The following is a 17608-nucleotide window of genomic DNA, read 5'->3' on the forward strand; positions in this document are numbered from 1 at the left end:
TCATATTTTATGTTTTAAGTTATTTTGTATATAGTTCTTGACATTCTCCAATGGGTTAACTAATAAACCTAAAAGTCTATTAGAGTGCTGGCTACATACTGGTAACATTGTCAGACTTCCATGTCTATATAAGAAAACAAATATGCTTTTTAGGTACATAAAATTTTATTTGTGGAATTTTATGGAATATAGGACTTAATGTTATCATATTTGATTTGACATTTCCATGGATTTTATATATTCTATGGTTGTAGTTGGAGATCTGAAAGAACTTTTCCCCCTGAGTTTTTTTTAACCAAGTAAATGAAGTATTGTTCCAGTAACGGCACAGACACACTGTTCCTTTGGTTAAGGTTCTGTACTTCTGCAGCAGTTGACAATAACAATAAAAAAATAAAAATCCAGGCCAAGTATGGTGGCACACTCCTTTAATCCCAGCACTCAGGAGGAAGATGTGGGAGGATGGACCACAAGTTTGAGGCCAGCTTGAGACTACATAGTGAATTCCATGTTATCTTGGGCTGGCGTGACACCTACTTTGAAAACAAAAAAAGTTAATTTACAGAGTGATTTTATATTTTAAAGAAATGACTTAAATTTTATTTGCTATGTATAAATATGCTTTTCCCCCCAAAGTATTTCTTTTCTTGTAATTTTTTCAAAAGCAATTACATTTGGAATCATGCTTATGTTCTTATGCCTACACATATGGCTACCTTACTAAAAGAGACAACATTTGCTGTGATTTCAAATTATAAACATATTTAAAGCAGTTCTGGGACACATTGATAAGGAGATAAATTCCTCATACATGCCTTATATAGCCAACTATTCAATGTTTTATGTTATTTTATACAAAGTCAGAAATAATGAAAAATATATTCTGAAACATGCTGTACCAAGAGAGACTTTACTCAGGACTACTTCTGTAGGAGTTAAGACAATCATAATAAGAATAGAATTCAGGTTGTTTTATTTTTTATTTATTTATTTTTTCAACACATGAAAAGCTTTTATCTTATTTTATTTTTTTCTCAATTTTTATTAACATTTTCCATGATTATAAAAAGTATCCCATGGTAATACCCTCCCTCCCCTCCACTTTCCCCTTTGAAATTCCAGGTTGTTTTAAATGTGGTGAAGACAGTTGGAAATTTATGGCCAAGAAGCAGATTGGAGAGGCTTGGTGGATACAAACTCAAGATACAAAGGATAGACTCGAGCTACATTATACTAACATAATTGTTGCTGTTGCAGGCACAGATGACTAGGTTGTCAAGTTGAGGGATTCTTTCTGAGTTATGTAAACCCTACAAAGGAGCCGACCAAAGGACAGGGCTTATTGAAAAACAAAAAAAAAGACATGGAGGATTTGACCAAAGCCAGAAAGAATTTTTGTTGCTACCATGTTTTGAAACTTCCTTCTTAGAGAGAGTGGTAGGCTCATCACTTCCTGGAATGCATAAGGCTCGCAACAAGGCCTGAGGTCATACATGAGCAGTGAGCAGTTGAGGGGACAGGAGAAGTGGCTCTTGGGTGGTACTGCTGCTGCCTGCAAGTTGTTCTGTGGACCCCAGTGATTCCTCCACAGCTTCATTCATTTGGAATGGGGTTTTATGGAGCTGTACCTTCCTCTAAGGCCATCTGTATTCCTGTAACCCCTCATTCAGAATCCTGTAAATACCTCCAATAAACTCATTGATTTAACAAGCTAAACTTGAGTGCAATCATCTCGTGGCTCTGTCTGTAGCTGCCCTCTTTATCTGGGGCAAATGGCCCACTCCTAAGAACTCACTTCTTCCACCAAGGCTCCACTTCCCAAATTGCCACCAGCTGAGGAGGAAGCATTCAGTGTTCTTGAGTCTATAGGGGCATTGGGTTCAAATCTCCACAGTCTGACATTGTTCTTTCATCAGATGGTTTCAGTCCATGTGGCACCTATGAGAGATCAAGCTAAAATATATTTCTGTCATTTAGTATGCAATGTTATATTAGAAAAAACTTTTTTTTTTTTTTTTTTGGTTTTTCGAGGTAGGGTCTCACTCTAGCACAGGCTGACCTAGAATTCACTATGTAGTCTCAGGGTGGCATCAAACTCACAGCGATCCTCCTACCTCTGCCTCCTGAGTGTTGGGATTAAAGGTGTGATCCACCACGCCTAAACTCTCATATTTTCCTGATGTATCAACATCTCTGCAAACAGACTGGGGGTGTACCCATTAGCTGACAAGTGTCTTAGTGTGTTTTAGTGTGATAAAGCTGGTCCCTGCCACAATGCTCTGTTCTTGCCATTCCCAGAGTAAGATTTAGATGCTTCAAACACCCCAGAGCAATTCCTCTATGCAATTTTCTCATGCACTTCATGATCCTCAATAAAGGCAAATGATCAGTGGTGCTTACCTTCAGTCTTTCTCTCTTGGATCCTCACCAGCTTACTGAGCATATATAAACCATGTGGCTTCCTGCATAGTATGTCATGTTGTATTACTTACTTTCCTTGTTTCCATGACAAAATACCTGACAAGAAGCAGCTTAATAAAGAAAGGGTGTATCTTGGTTTACAGTTCAAGAGGATGCCTGGTAACAGGAGCTCAGAGCAGCTGATCACATTGGATGTGCATTTGGGAAGCAGGGAATGAAGAAAGCTCATTGCTCATCTTGCTTTCTTCTTTTCTTCAGTCTTGAGGTCCCAGACTATGCAATGATGACACCCACATCTAGGGTAGGTCTTTCCACCTCAATCCAATTTAGAACGTCACTCACAAACATGTGTTCATGGCAATCCAAAATTTCATCAGGAAAAGAATCAAAATTAATTATCAGACAAGCCTTCTATCTCTAGGACTTGTGAGCATGATAAAGTATTTAACTACATATGTCTCTCCAGGTGTAACTTCCATAGCAGTGCTGGAATTATCCTTTAAAATTCTACAAGGTAGGATTTACTATCGCACTTAAAATAAATATGTACTTTGAATCATTAGCCAATATCTTGGGCTACTTCTCCCATTGACTGAGTTCATAAAGAATGGCATGGGTTCAGAAAGCAGGCAGTGTGCATAGGTTTCTTTATCCCATTTATAGATAACATCTGGTTCCCTTTTGAAAAACAGATTTGACAGATTGGTGGTTTGGGTTTTTAAGGGACTCACAATGGTTCTATAGAGATCGACACTTGGAAATTTTGGGAATTCATGTTCTTTTTTTTTTTTTTTTTTGGTTTTTCAAGGTAGGGTCTCACTCTGGTCCAGACTGACCTGGAATTAACTCTGTAGTCTCAGGGTGGCCTTGAACTCATGGCGATCCTCCTACCTCTGCCTCCCGAGTGCTGGGATTAAAGGCATGCACCACCACGCCCGGTTGGAACTCATGTTCTTTAACCAATGGGTTAAGAAGATTAATCATGAGAAGGCAGAACAAGAATGCATGGGGCTGAGTACAAATGCAGCCAACACAAAATCAAACCTATTCATATTATGAGGGATGGGAGATGGCTCAATGGACAAAGTACTCTCCACTCAAGCCAGACTACCACAGTTTGATCCCCAGAGTCCAAGGCTATAGTGGGCTTCTGTAATTCCAGCACACCAATGGAAGCATGGGAGGTGGAGACAGAATTGCTTGCTCCCATAGAGAACATAGCCAAAAAAACCCCATATATATATGGCAGAGCAAGATTCAGTGCACCCCTGCTTCAAATGAGGTGGAACAGCAAGGACAGAACTCAGTGTTGTCTTCTGACCCCCATATGCACACCATGGCATGCACATGCTACCCCACATGTACATGAGCATGTATACACAGACACACAAAAATTAAAAAAAAAACATTAGGGATTTTTTCCCTTTTTGATTCTGCACATATATTATATATTTGCATGCACATGTGTATCTGTATTTGTGTGTATGTGGTTGCAGGTCTGTCTGTGTGGGTGTACATGCACATGTGTGTACATAAATATGGAGGCCTTTCTTGGTCATTCTCCACTTTTATTGCGTTTTGAAAATGTTATATATTTACATGTGACTCTGTGTATGTGTGTGTGCATACCAGAGTCTCTTGCAACTGCAAATACATGCTTGTCTGGCTTTATGTAGGTGGCTGGGGAATTGAATCTGGACCAATAGGCTTTGCAAGCAAGAGCTTTTAACCACTGAACCATCATTCCAGCCCTTCTATTTTTCTTCTATGAGACAGGGTTTTTCACTGAACCTAAAGGTTATTGAGTCAGTGTGCCCCAGGGATTCCCTGTCTCTGTCTCTCTGCCCCTGGGATGCCACATGGCTAACATTTTCCATGAATTCTGGAATCTGAACTCAGGTCCTCATGCTTGCATGGCAAGCACTTCACCCACTTAGTTATCATACCCGTAACCCCTCAATTGTTTTTTGTGCCTCCATTACATGGATCCCAAGCACGAGTCACAGGGTCAAAGGCTGACTACCTCTGGAAAGATACTTCCATCGTGTTCTATAAAGACCATGGTATTCTTACATTGTTGTATAGAAGAGCAAATATATGCAGCATGAATACATATAGAATCCTGGGTAGACAAATGGAGAGTTGTGTGTGACTAATCTGTTGTGCCTCAGGTCTTCAACCGGCCTCTCTGCTCTGTGTTGAGATGTTAGTACTGGGTTCTGCAAACAGTATTTCGCTGGCATCCAGCTTTCTGCTTTTCTGACGAATGAGGCACTCATAAGAACTGAAAAGCTGGAGAGAAAAGAGAAAGCATTTCCTGGCGGCTGATATTTTGGAGTCTTGTCAGGATCATGCCAGATATTTCTTTAATTTGACATTGGAGCTCTGTCTTTAAAGAAGTAACTAAATTGAGCTTGCAAATTTACAACCTTCACAGAATCCATTACCCCCTGTCTCTGAGAGCCACCAGTAGCCACCCATCAGTGCTCCCTCTGAAGAAATGGGATTTCTGCTGCATGGAACTTTTTCACATTGAGGAGCACCCTCATATCAGAGCTCTAAATATCAGCCCATAGAACCCCTGTCCAATGTCTAAATTTTTAAAAAGATTACTTATTTGTATGTGTCTGTGAAGCAGGAGTAGGGATTATACCAGGGTCTTCTGCCCCTGCAAATGAATACCAAGTGCTTGCCAATGTTTTACATCCAGCTTTACATGGCTGGTTGGGAAATTCCATTCTGGCTGGCATCTTTGCAAGCATTTAATTGCTAAGCTATTTCCCCAGTCCTCGATGTCTAAGTTTTATTAGCTTGAACTTCTTTAGATATTCTAACTCCAGAGGTGGTAATTATTTCCTGCAGCTGGTAATTGTATGAAACTTTATTGTTATTTTAAGATTTTTAGTCCTTTATTTTGTGTCATTTTATTTTATTTTATTTTTTGAGGTAGGGTCTTGTTCTAGCCCAGGCTGACCTGGAATTCACTGTTGTCTCAGGATAGTCACAAACTCATGACAATCTTCCTATCTTTGCCTCCCGAGTGCTACGATTAAAGGTGTCTGCTACCACACATAGTTTGAGTCAACTTTTAAGAAGTCATAAACTGAACTGGAGAGATAGCCCAACAGTTAAAGGCATTTGCTTGCAAAGTCTGATGATCTGGCTTCAATTCCCCAGTACCTTCATAAAGCCAAGCACTCAATGTGGTACATGCATCTGGAGTTTGAAGCAGGAAGAGGCCATGGTGTGCCATGGCATCTTTCTTTCTCTCAAATAAGCAAGTAAGTAAGTAAATAAATACATTGGAAAAATTTTTTGACTAGTCTCTGTGCATTCATATTACTAAGAAATGTGTTATTCTTTGCATGCACATCTCCTTTGTGAGCCCCAGGAGATATGTCATTTCTCACTTGGTTTCTCAGCACAAAGAATTTTAATAGCTACCATTGATTTTAGTTCTTTTTCATTCAACCTTTTAGGTTTTTCTAAGTGGCATCATTAAAATGAACTAATTAGACTTAGATTGATTGTGATGTAGGCCAAGCATGAAACACAACAAAGCTTGTTTTCTCTTTTTATTTTTGTCCTTTTGTGACAAATAGAATTGAAAAACAGCAAAACAAAAAAACTTCATCTGAGAATCCAGGCTAACTAAACAATGTGTTTAGACATTCAAGAACAGATTATCTAATATTTGGTACACTGTGACCAGCTCCTTTTTAATAAGAAAATGAAAGCATACTCCATGATGAATATACAGACAGGGCTCTCATGATCGACAGCAGAGAAGACTGGCTTAGGCTTGTCCTACTTTTTCTGGGCCATAGATTCTGGCAATGAAAATCCTAGAGGGGCTGCAGCTAGTTACATTCATACTTGGAGTTTATGGGTAAAAGATTTCAGAGACCTCTACAGGATACAGGCCAGCTGATAGACCAAGTTAGAATCCCCAAGACCCTGCTTAAAGAGTTGCTAGTTTAAATGATAATTCTAGTTAATTTTAAAAAAATCTTTATGTTCCTTTATTGGAGCAATATTCCTGACCAGTGTACAGTGATGTAGCTGCTAAACAGACCTGTGAGAAATCACATACTATCTATCTAGACAGGTTTTGGTTACACTTTGTCTATTGATGGAATCATTCCATTTATAAAGTTTTATACATCAAAATTTTCTACTTAATTTTGGTTTGTTTGTTTGTTTTTTGTTTTTTGAGGTAGGGTCTCACTCTGGCTCATACTGACCTGGAATTCACTCTGGAGTCTCAGGGTGGCCTCAAAGTCTTGGCGATCCTCCCACCTCTGCCTCCTGAGTGCTGAGATTAAAGGTGTGCGCCACTATGCCCGGCTCTGGTTAATTTTTTTAAAATATATTTTTGTTTGTTTTTTTCAAGGTAGGGTCTCACTCTAGACAAGGTTGACCTGAAATTCACTCTGTATTCTTAGGGTGGCCTTGAACTCATGGTGATCCTCCTACCTCAGTCTCCCAACTGCTGGGATTAAAGGCCTGAGCCAGCATACCTGGCCTGGTTAACTTTTTTAAAGAAAAAAAAAAAAAAAGAATTTATTGAAAGGTTTTATACACGTATATAATGTACTTTGATCACAACCTCCTCCCACTACCTCATCTTGCTGCCCCTCACTGTCTTCCGTGGGCTGAACCCTCTTTTCTTTCCAATTCATCTTTCATACTTTTTGCTCTCTTTTCCTCTCTTCTACCATCCAAGATGGAGTGTTCCTGAGCCCAATAATTTGAAGATCTTGTGCAGATAATGACAGTCATTTTGAGGTCATGAATGCCACAGCCACTTCATGTCTAAGGAGAGCACTCCAAGTGTTCTGCCTCACCCTCTGGCTCTTCCATTCTTTCTACCCCTCTTCTGCAATGTTCCCTGAGCCTTGGAGGGGCCAACAGAGATAGATATCTCATTTAGAACTGAACACTTGCAATCACTTATTCTCAGCTTTAAAAAATATTTTTATTTTATTTTATTTTATTTTATTTTATTTTATTTTATTTTATTTGAGAGAGAGAGAATCAGTGCATCAGGTACTCAGCCATTGATGGGTCCTTAGATTTCTCCGGCAAGTGCCTTAACTGCTAAGGTATCTCTCCAGCTCTGTTCTCAGCTTTTCACTAAGTTTTCTGTACCAGAAATGACTTTCCTCTTATGGAGCAGAGTTCATGTCCAGTCCGAGACCAGCTGGTTACTCGTATCACAGTCATGCCACTATTTGGAACCAGTAGGCATACCTTGCGTGGCTGGTCAGCTGTGTAGTTCCACCCACCAAGAGTCATGTGTTGGGAACTTTGACCTCACTTAGTGTGACATTGGGGCATATGGTAGGGAAGCTTTATTAGATGTTACTTTGTGAAAGATAGGATCACTGGGAGCACTCCCTATAGAAAGGAATTACTGTGGTTCTTTGGGACACCAGTTTGTTTCTGCTATCATGCATAGTTCTGAGAGTTTTGATCCCTGAATCAGCCCCTGGCTTCCTGTGTTGCCATGTATTCTCCCCTGCTCATTTTGCTTCTGCAGTTATGCCTTCCTTCTATTAGGATGTGCCATGGCAAGGGGCCCTCATTGCCAGAATCTGATGCTGCCAAATCTTGGACATTCAACCTTCAACACCACTGGCTTAAGATAACTGTGCTCTATATAATAAAGTACATAGTCCTAGGCATTTTGTTATAACAATGAAGAACTAGCTGACACATTAGATTTTTCCTTTATAAATGTTGTATATATCTTTGTTTATTTATTTACAAGAGAGAGAGAATGGGTGTGCCAGGACCTCTGGCCACTGCAAATGAACTTTAGACCCATACGCCACAATGTGCTTACATGGGATCTGGGGAATTGAACCTGGGTCTGTAGGCTTTGCAGGCAAGCTCCTTAACTGCTAAGCCATCTCTCCAGCCCATAAAGTTGTATTTTAATTATATTTTTCATTTGTTGCCTGAATATTTGAGTTCTGCAGTTTGGCTTTGATCACTCTGACCCTGCCTTCAACTGTAGAAGTCAGTGTGTAAGTACTGATTTGTTTTCATAGAAGAAAAATGTTGTCATAATCTTTGTTTAGATAGTTAGCTTGAGAGGAAAATCTCCAAGTGCTTGAGTAGGATTTTCCACCTTCAGTCTCAATTGAAAGGGTATTTGTTTTTTGTTTTTATTCTTTTGGCTCTGCCATGATAATTGCATATCAGAGTCTATCACAGTCTAACAGAAACTTCTAACTGTGTCAGCACTTCACGCCCTCTATAGTGACTAGGTGTGCAAACAATTGCTAATAGAAGAAAACTCAAAGAACTGCTTTGAAGGTGAAAGGTCCTTTCTTTCTGGAGCTAGCAAGGCTGAAATTAGCAAATCCTGGGATGGGTGGTGACTCCACAATCGCATTAGCAATACAAACTCTGCATTCCTGTGGCCCCTTCATGTCCATGTGATTTTATCTTCATGGTTATCCCTCATCATCTAGGGCTCTATCTATCATGCCTTCATTCTGAAGCCATGCACGGGCAAAGAAACATTGCATGTCCTCCAGACAATTTGTACCTATTTAAAAAGCAATACCAGAAGCTCTGCCCACTCGTTTTTGTTTTTATACCACAGGCCACATTATCAAGGTAAATAAGGAGAGCTAGGCCAGAAATTAATTTTTAACTAAGCTCATTGATGTTGATATAGACATTTTTAAGTGGCTTATGTAAAATTTGGACTCCTAAATTGGTACTCTTAAATTGCTAACTATATATTTAACAGTATTTTTTTATTGTCTCATCAAATGATGTCATTTTAACCTCTGTAAGTCTCAAATAGTATTTATTTTGGCAAATATTAATGTATTCTGTTTTATGTCCCATCCTCAAAATAAAGAGTGTGTTGTTGTAAGAGGAGAGGTGACATTGCCATCAAATGCCACTGTGGAAGCAGATATTTGATAGACAGTAATCTTTTGTCTCTGGATAGGGTACAGTGTAATATTAGCCCAAGGCCCCTGGGTATTTTTATTAAGTTTTTCCAGCTATATTGCAAAACCTTTTTCCATTCTCTCTCATTATCAAATTGTCTCTCTTTGTACTCAGTTTCTAAGATTTGCACCATCATACATAATATATAGGTTGTTATTAAATCAATTTTTGTTCTTGTTTTTCTAAATTGAAGTTATATTCAGATTGCTCAGTTGCATTTTCTTTCTCTTTTATCAAGTAAGAATAACTAATATCAATAAGATTAGACATAACAAGGCTGATGGGAGTATGGAGAAAGAAAATCCTTGTGAACTGTGGGTAGGAATGTAAATTCATGCAGCCATTGTGGTAAATTTACGAAGCCATTATTGATAATTTGAGAGTCCTCAAAAAATGAAAAATAGGGCTGGAGAGATGGCTTAGTGGTTAAGGCACATGTTTGAATATCCAGTTCCCATGTAAGTCAGACATACAGTAATGCAAGTGTGCAATGTCTCACATGCACAAAAGGGGACACATGTGTCTGGAGTTTGTCTGCTGTGGGTGAAGGCCCGGGCATGTCCATTCTCTCTCTCTCAGATAAAATAAAAATAAAAATAAAAATAAAAATATAACTATCATATGATCCAGCAATGCCATTACTGCGTTCATAGGAAGTGATATCAGTATGTCAAAGAGATGTCTGTACTCCGATTTAATTGTAGCACTGTTCACAAGAACCAAGAGATGGAAACAACCTAAACATTTATGTATTAAGAAAATGTGGGGCTTGAGAGATGTTTTAGCGGTTAAGCACTTGCCTGTGAAGCTTAAGAACCCCAGTTCAAGGCTTGATCCCCAGTACCCATGTAAGCCAGATGTACAAGGTGGCACATGCATCTGGAGTTCATTTGTAGTGGCTGGAGGCCCTGGTGGACCCATTCCCTCCCCCGCTCCCCGTCTGTCTCTCTCAAATAAATAAATAACACTTTTTTTAAAAATGTGGTAGATATAATACTATCATTGGTGAAAACATGGGTAGATCATTAGATTACATGAAATAAGTCAGACAAAGAAAGACAAGTACTGAATGATCTCACTCCTATTTGGTAGTAGGCCTCCTAGAAGTTGACAGTTGAATGGAGGTTACCAGAAGCTACAGAAAAGGGAGGGAATGGAAAGGCTGATCAACAGGCACTTCCACATAAATTTTAGATTGTTATTTTTATTTTTAAGTGAATAATGTGTAATTGAAAATTTGGGGTTCTGAGGTGCTTCCTGAAACCCCAAGTCCTGAATTCATGTCTGCAAACTAACCAAAGACTTGGCAATTTCAGAGTAAATAAAATGATTTTTAAAATACCACATTTTATTCAGAAATTACAAAGAAGTGGGGTAGGGAAGAAAACTGAGGGCTAGGGAAGGGAAAATAAAGTGGGGATAAGGGAGATGCCACGTGGAGCACCACAGGCCATGTAAATGAACATGAATCTTAGAAAAAAACAAGAAAAGAGGTTTTAAAATGTGCACTTCCAAAAATATTAAAAGTGAAGACAGTAATAAAGGGTAAAAGATTTCTCTTCCCACCCCAGCATGGCTGTCGGGGTGGGAGAGAGAGAGCTTACTTGTGTGAGGACCAAGAACATTGCTGCCACAGTTCTGGAGAGGAGAGAATAACAACCCATCTCTCCACAGGCCAGGGAAGACATACTGTAGAATGTGTGCCAGCCCACCTGGACACACCTACCAAAGGTACCCCAGCCAATGGCCTGGGCTTAGAGGAGGAAACCATTCACACCTAGGCAGGGTGCAGACTCCAGAGAGATCTAACTGGGTGAAAGGGCCAAATACTAAATCCCTCCTATGACTGAAGCAGGCAGGGCGAGCTGAGATAGGTGTGACAAGGGTTTAAGTTAGGGTCATACTAGGGTCCCACCTCTTTAAGGGCCATCCTGCCTGCCTAGTTCAAGAAACTACCTGCATGCTATGGAATCCCCCAAAAATCGTTCTTAAATTTTGATCAAGATTGCATTGAATCTGTAGAATACTTTTGGTAGAATGTCCATGTTCACAATATTAATTCTTCCAGTTCATAACCATGGGAGGCCTTTCTATTTTCTACTGTCTTCCTCAGTTTCTTTCTCCAGTGGTTTATATTTTTCCTTGTAGAGGTCTTTCACTTCCGTGGTTCAGTGATTACATACAGTAATGCAAGTGTGCAATGTCTCACATGCACAAAAGGCTTTTTTTGAGGTAGGGTATCACTGTAGCCCAAGCTGACCTGAAACTCACTCTATAGTACCAGGCTGGCCTTGAACACATGGCAGTTCTCCCACCTTTGCCTCCCATATACTGGGATTAAAAGTGTGTGCCATCACAGCTGGCTTAAGGTACTTTTTTTAAATGAGGCTATTATGAATGGAATTGTTTCTCTGGCTTTTTTCTCAGCATATTTTCATTGGTATATAATAAAGTTATCTGCTTTTGAATGTTAATTTTATATCCTGCCACTTGCTCATTCATTTAAAAAGATGCATTGCTGGCAGAAATCACCTGACCAAGAGCAGCTTATGGGGGAAAAATAAGTTTCTTTTGGCTTACAGACTCAAGTACGAGCTCCATGATAGCAGGAAAAAATTATGGCATGAGCAGAGACTGGACATCACCTCCTGCCCAACATCAGATGGACAACAGCAGGAGAGTGTGCCACACACTGGCAAGAGGAAACTGGCTTTAATACCCATAAGCCCGCCCCCAACAATGCACTACCTCCAGGAGGTGTTAATTCCCAAATTTCTATCATCTAGGAACCTAGCATTCATTATGGGGGACACTTGAATCAAACCACCACATTCTGCCCCAGCCCCTATAAACTGATAATCATACATGATATAAAATACAAGGCATTCTGCCCAACTTTAAAAGTCCCGATAGTTTTATGAATCCCAGTGATGTTAAACATCCCCATAACCCAAGGTCTTTTAAATGAACCATAATGCCAAAACATCCCCCCCAAACCCAAAATGACAGAATAAACATTCACACTGCAAAAGATGGCATTGGGCATAGCAAAGAAATACTCAACCAATACAAGACTTAAACAGAGCAAACATCAAACTATGAAGCTCTTGCCCAACATCAGATTGACAACAGCAGGAGAGTGTGCCACACACTGGCAAGGGGAAACCACCATACCTTTCTTCTTTTACTGGAAAATTTTGGAAAAGTCTAGATTATAATAGGATTAAGATGTCATTTTCCTCTGCTAGACTAGTGTTCAAGGCACCAGGTTCAATCTCCAGCCCCCTGTGGGTAAAGTACTGTCCACAATAGCATTCATTATATACGGGTGGATCCATTAGAAAGACGGATAATGGTCTGCTGCAAAACAATCACCTCTTAAGTGGTGATTATTTTACACAGTAAAGAAACATTAACAGTATTATGTGTACAAACATATTACTTATTGTGAGTAAGAGTGGACAAAAAAAGAAAGAAAAACACATTAAGACTAGAGTGATTAGTATTGGGATAATACACAGACTGTAGAGGAGGGAAATGTAGATAGAAGGGGGAACTATAGGAACAAAAAGTGGAGGAGGAGGAATTTTGCCTAAAGATAGATTGAAGAGTAGTAAAGGTTTAGTATTAGATATTGAAGAATAGTCTTGTCTCTGAGGAGACCCTGTAAACAAGATCAGACTATGTCTTCTGGGAGAGAAAAAAGGAAAAGGAAAGATTAAGGAGAAAATAAAAACAAACAAACAAATCCCCAAATAATACAAAACAAGACCAAAAACAACAACAAAAACCAAAACCAAACAAACCAAAACAAACAACAAAAAACAAGAGCAAAGTGGGGCTAAGCTGGCCTGCAAATGGCCCTGGTTGTTAGGGATGGACTGGGTGAGGAGGGACAGAGAGTGAGGCGGAGATACAGAGAATGAAAACTCACTTCCGACTGTTGACTCTTTTTTTTTTTTTTGGTTTTCGAGGTAGGGTTTCACTCCCGCCCAGGCTGACCTGGAATTCACTATGTAGTCTCAGGATGGCCTGGAACTCATGGCAATCCTCCTACCTCGGCCTCAGTAGTGCTGGGATTAAAGGAGTACGCAGCCATGCCAGCCACTCTGGAGTCTTTTATGTTGCCTCCCTGCATAAGAGGAGAGAGACTGTTTTTTCTGTCAAAAGATTGAAAGATTAACTTGATCCAGAAGGACACTATTCTGTGGGAAGCCTCCCCCCACCCACCTTGCCCCTCTCCTGAGTCAGCCATCCTTGAGACCAAGAGAATCAGCAAACCATGGCTTCTATTTCAGCACTCCGTACAAAGTCCCTAAAGCTTCCATTCCTTAGGTTTCCTCTCGAAACTACATTTTCATACTTCGGCCAATTGCATAAGAATGTGAGGTCGGTTTGGTCTCAGAGTAATCAGGGTGACACAGGACCCTCAGTAAGGAGTTAAAAGACCCCGAGGATTCCTCACTAGGTGCTTTGCACTTAAAGCTAGCTCTCTTCTGCAGAAGTAAGCATAGCTACCGTAGCTACCGTATACTTTGGATTGTGTGGCCATTCTTGGACTCATTTCTGACACTGGCTCCTGGAATGCTTTCTCCCCACCTGGGCCTTTCCTGGGTGGGGTGGTTTCACTGTTCGTTGGACTGCCCTGGTCCATGATCTCAGACCTGGTTTCTCCTTTGGGAACTCCCTCAGGGCCCTGTTTGGGAATACTCGCCCCACCTCTGTACAAGCTTTTCCCCATTCCTGAATGTTGCTTGCAGTCTGTGTGGAAGTTCCCAGTATATTCTGGTTCTTACCAGGTTTTCAGCTTGCTGTACAGATTTGAAACAATGTTTCTTTTCCCCACCTTTCTGTAATAGGTCTATCAAGCTTCTTGTGTAGGACCCTGACACTGTCTGAGTTTCCTAAATGCAGTTCAAAGAGGGTCTTGGGCTGCCAAGTTGTCAATAACAGAAATCTTTTTAGAGTGGCATTTCATTTCTGCTGTGTCACTTGTCATTGCCAAGCACCCAAAATCTACTAGAGAGGGTTTTCCCCCTGCTTCTTCTGATATTGCTGCTGCTGCAATACGTATGTCCTTCCTTCCAGATATTTAAGTGTCTATTGCTTTTTTTAATTTTTTAAAATTTTTTTATTAATTAGTTTTGTATTCAGCAAATACAGTCAATTTGGTACCATTATTAGGCTCATCTGTGACCTACCCCCACCCCTTGGCTCCTCCTTGTTGAGGTATATGGGTCATGCATTGTGGAGTTAGTCCACAGTTATGTGTAGGATAAATGTCTCTGCATATCATGACCCAACATGTGCCTCTGACATTCTTCCTGGCCCCTCTTCTGCAAAATTTCCCTGAGCCATGTTGAAGCTGCTTCATAGCTTTCAGTAGATTATTTCCTGGAGACTCTGGCTGACTTAGTGTTCATCTGCCACCCTGGATCTCCCTGGTTCTTGCTTTTTGCATCCAGTGATAGGAGGTATGTTCTCTGCATGTCCTGACGAGTTTTAAAATAGTTTCCCAGTTCGTATTATTGTGAATGCATGGCTTCAATAAGGAAATGAGGTTCTAATGCTTTGGAACTTTATTTTAGACACAATACTATTAAATTGATTACCCTTTAACCTCATTTCTTAATTAGCCTGAGTTTCTCCATGGCATGAAAAAGGATTTGCTCATTTCTGAAATCCTAGCACCTAACAGTCCCTCCAAATCATAAATACTTGGTAAAATGTTAAGTGAATGACAACAGTAAGGTTAAATATTTAATAGTATATTTGTTGATTAATAATAAATAGTAGTTAAATTTTTGAATAAACAAATGTCATTATTTAATCCTAGATAAGTTTTCTGATCTATATTCAGAAAGTCCAAGGGCAGGAAATAAAACTTTAAAAGCTAGACTTTTTCTCTACTGAAATTTTTATTCTTTCTTATTATTTAAAAAGTATTTTATTTATTTATTTGATACTTTCTCTAAAGGTTAACCTGTCACAACTTGTTATATAACCACTGCCCAGATATAATGTGAACCAGAAAATATTTGATAGTCTAATGGAAAGTTCTTATCTAGTAGCTATAAATAATCTATGGAAAGTAAGCTAGGAGAAGGTAAACATTAAGCCAGTCAGGACAAGAGAGGTGTGGAACATGGGAAAGTTGGAAACCCACTATGTGGAGAAGTGAAATACTGAGTATGCTCTGTGTTGTGGATTGGATCTGGAATATTGCTCAATGGCTTGAATGGTTATGGCTTTGTTCCCTGTTTAGTGTACTGAGAGGCCATGGATAAGTCAGTAGTTGGAGCCCACTGGGAAGTATCCAAGTCATTCTGGGCATAGCAGTGAGAGAATTTCTTCTCTTTTTCAGATAGATGCAGATCCTAAGGAGAGAACCACCCCCATCACATATCAAAAAGTCCTCAGCTGAAATGAAGAGTAATTGGGGAAATAAGCAAGAATGCTGCTTTCTTGAACCTCGTACCAGCACAAGGGTGAAGGAGATAAACACAAAGAACAATCAACTCCTACTAAACCACATATCCAGAGACATAGAGGCTCCCAAGACTTCATCACTGAAGCCGACCTATGATGAACCCAACATGGCTCAGGAAAATTTGTAGAAGAGGGGCCGGAAAGAATGTCAGAGCCACACATTGGGTCATGATACACAAAGACATTGCCTCCTACCCATAATTGATGGCTGACCTCACAATGCATGACCCATATTCACCAACGAGGAGGGTCCCTGCAGAGGGGGGAAGACAGGGAGGAGGCTAGCAATGGTACTGACTTGACTGTGTACACTGAGTACAAAACTAAAAAAAAAAAAAAATCATCAAAATGAAAAGAATAAAAAGGCATGTAGCATTTTGAATCTAAAATGCCTCCCATAGAGTCACATGTTTAAATGGTTAATCCCCAGGTGGCACTTTTTGGGATGGTCATGGCACAGGGAGGGAGGCAGGCCTTGGAGTTTTATAGTCCAGTCCAGCTTGCTGTATTCAGCTCTTGTTTTTACTTCCTCCCTGTTGATATGAAGGTATGACATGGCTATTTGCTCCATTCCATGCCTTTCACACCATGACAGAAACTTCCTGCTGCAGTCAGCTTCACATTGCTGGTAGAAATCACCCAAAAAAAAAAAAAATAACAGCTTGTGGGGAAAAAAAAGAGGCTTATTTTGGCTCACAGACTCAAGGGGAAACTTTACGATGGCAGGGAAAATGATGGCATGAGCAGAGGGTGGACATCACCCTCTGGCCCACATAAGGTGAACCATAGCAACAGGAGAGTGTGCCAAACACTGGCAAGGGGAAACTGGCTATCACACCCATAAGCCTGCCTCCAACAATATACTAACCCCAGAAGGTGTTAATTCCCAAATCTCCATCAGCTGGGAACCTAGCATTCAGAACACCTAAGTTTATGGGGAACACCTGAATCAAACCACCACATTCCACTTCTGGCCTCCATAAACTGATAACCATACATGATGTAAAATGCAATGGATACATCCAACTTTAAAAATACCCACAGTTTTTATCAATTCCAATGATGTTCAAACATCTCCATAATCCAAGGTCTTTTTAAAAAAAGTTTTTTGCTTATTTTTATTTATTTATTTGAGAGCGACAGGGAGACAAAGAGGCAGATAGAGAATGGGCATGCCAGGGCCTCCAGCCACTGCAAAGGAACTCCAGATGAATGTGCCCCCTTCTGCATCTGGCTTATGTGGGTCCTGGGGAACTGAGCCTCTAACTGAGGTCCTTAGGCTTCACAGGCAAGCGCTTAACTGCCAAGCCTTCTCTCCAGCTCTAATCCAAGGTCTTTTAACTGAGCCATGATACCAAAATCATAACCTCAAAAAATCCACAATGGCACAGAATAAATATTCATACTGCCAAAGATGGCATTGGGCATAGCAAACAAATATTCAACCAATACAAGATTTAAACCAACCAGGGCAAAAATCAAACTCTGAAGCTTTAAGTCTAACAACTCTAGCCAGTGACAAATTTCCAAGTCCAATAGTTCTGACCAGCAACAACTCTCTGGAGTTCCAATTCCAACCCTCCAGCTAGGCTATTCACAGTCCTGGAAAACTTCATCGTGGCTGTCAGCTTTCTTTAGCAGCTATCTCATGGTCCTGGCATCTTCCCTGGGTCTCCACTGCAACCCACTGTTCATCCTCACAGCTTCATTGGGTCTCCATGCG

General features: G+C 40.2%; 2 long non-coding RNA genes across 2 annotated transcripts in view; one reads left to right on the forward strand and one right to left on the reverse strand.

Moving 5' to 3' along the window:
- The window catches only part of LOC123458837, a 28595-nt gene extending 12648 nt beyond the window's left edge, over nt 1-15947 (forward strand). The window contains exon 3 of the long non-coding RNA XR_006635801.1: nt 15761-15947. This is a non-coding gene — a long non-coding RNA (uncharacterized LOC123458837). The remainder of the gene's footprint in view (nt 1-15760) is intronic.
- On the reverse strand, nt 481-13367 carry LOC123458838. Its single transcript, XR_006635802.1, has 3 exons — nt 13331-13367; nt 1796-1938; nt 481-536 (listed from the first exon to the last, which is right to left on the reverse strand). It is a non-coding gene; the product is annotated as an uncharacterized LOC123458838 (long non-coding RNA).
- Nucleotides 15948-17608: the final 1661 nt, after the last annotated feature.

This window comes from Jaculus jaculus, chromosome 2 (genome assembly GCF_020740685.1).
Source record: "Jaculus jaculus isolate mJacJac1 chromosome 2, mJacJac1.mat.Y.cur, whole genome shotgun sequence".
Classification (NCBI taxonomy): domain Eukaryota; kingdom Metazoa; phylum Chordata; class Mammalia; order Rodentia; family Dipodidae; genus Jaculus; species Jaculus jaculus.